Here is a 2,174-nt window from a genome sequence, read left to right as displayed (position 1 = left end):
AGTGTTAGGTCAATGGTATGATTTTGTGTAACTCTTCCATTTCCTGAAGATGCAGACTTCTTCAGGAAGAGCATTGTAGGTGCTTTTTCAGCTAGTTTAACTCTAGAGAATACAATGAGGTTGCTTTGGACCCAAACCTCACAACTCTATATGGTAATGTTACTATCCCTATATCAACTACTTGACCCTTGCATAACAATTTGTCTATACCTATACCTCTGTATACAGGTCATAATTTACTTGTTTCAAATATTTTTGTAGCCTACACTATGCTAATGTGTATTATAATAAACATAAGTGTTTACAACTAAGTTGTAACAAATATCATATAAGAAGCACAAACTTACATGCTTGGACTGAAGCCACTTCAAGGTCAGGAAGCATGAAAATAAGCTAATAACTCAACCACAGGCAAATACACAATGAAATTATCTCAACTAGCCAGAATTTAGACTTCAACAAGGAAAAACAACACTGACCATGGCAATAGGAAAGAAAGTAGCCAATGGAAAAAAGAGACAATAAAAGGAAAAATAAGAAACAAAGAGAAGACCTCTGTAACTGGGCTTTTTTATGCTTGCCACAGTTCCTAAATACAGACTTATAGGCTGTTTTGATTAATGGCATTGGCCTTATAGCTAGCTAGACATTTTTCCCACTAGCTCACAACTCAGTTATTCCATTTATATTAATCTGACCCTGCCACATGGTTGGTTACTTATCCTCACATTTATACATCCAGCTTCTTCTATGTCTTGGTGTCAAATCCTCCCATTTTTGACTTTTTTCCAGAGTGAAGACTCTTCTTATAAATCCCCATTCTACTTTCTGCTTTTGCTATAGGCTATGAACATTTTAAGAAACCAAACAAAAGGTGAGGGAGGTAGTGTTTACAAAACACTAAGACAGGAGATGTTTAAGAATACCAAATTTCAGCCTGAAATCAGTTCTCTGCCAGTTCAGAAATCAATGGAGACAATCTTTACATACTGCATTAAAAACATTACTACAACATCTCCAGTTTTAGTCCAATAAAAAGCTCATTCTCAGTCAGAAACTTGATACAACACAGATGTCCCTCAACAGAGGAATGGATACAGTAAATGTGGTATATTTACACAATGGAATACCACTCAGCTATTAAAAACAATGACTTCATTAAATTCTCAGGCAAATGGATGGATCTAGAAAATATCATCCTGAGTGAGGTATCCCAGACACACACACACACACACACACACACACACACACACACACACACACACACACACACACAACCCCACACATGGAATAAACTCACTGATAAGTTGATATTAGGCAAAGAGCTTGGAATACCCACGATGTAACTCACAGACCACATGAAGCACAAGAGGAAAGAAAACCAAAGAGTGGATGTCCTAAGAAAAACCAAAGAGTCCTACTTAGAAGGGAGAACAAAATAATCAAGGGAAGTAGAGAGTGGGAGGGATTTGGGAGGAAGGGAGGACAGGAGGGAGAAAAGAGAGGCAGAATTAGGTATGGGAGGTGATGGAGGAGATGTACAGAGGATCAGTAAATTGAACTGAGTTGTGTAGCAATGTGGGATGGGGAACTGGGGATATGAACCAGAAAGCCCCAGATGCCAGGGAAGTAAAAGCCTCCCAGGACTCCACAGGGATGGCATTAGCTAAAATACCCCACAAAAGGAAGGGAGAACCTGTCCAGACCATACTGCTCCACCAGATCCATCCCACATGTAGAAACCAAACCCAGACACTATTGCTGATGCCAAGAGTGCTTACTCACAGGAGCCTGATACATCTGTCTCCTGAGAGGCTCTGCCACCTAACCAATACAGATGTGGATGCTCAAAGCCAACCATCAGACAGATCACAGGGACTCCAATGGGGGAGTTAGGGGAAGAACTGAAGGAGCTGAAAAGACACTATCTGGCATTGATGGGAGGGGAAGCTCTTGGTCCATTGAAGGCCTGATGCCCCAGTGTAGAAGAATGCTAGGGCGGTGAGGAGGTGTGTGGCTGGGTGGATGGGGCAGCACCCTCATAGTAGGATGGTAAGAAAGGATGGGATGGAGGTTTGCAGAGGAGAAACCAGGAAAGGGGATAGGATTTGAATTGGAAATAAATGAAATGTCTAAGTTTAAAAAAAAAAGAGCAGTTAACAATAAAGATTACA

Source organism: Rattus rattus, chromosome 1 (genome assembly GCF_011064425.1).
Source record: "Rattus rattus isolate New Zealand chromosome 1, Rrattus_CSIRO_v1, whole genome shotgun sequence".
Classification (NCBI taxonomy): domain Eukaryota; kingdom Metazoa; phylum Chordata; class Mammalia; order Rodentia; family Muridae; genus Rattus; species Rattus rattus.
This window is presented reverse-complemented; position numbering follows the sequence as displayed.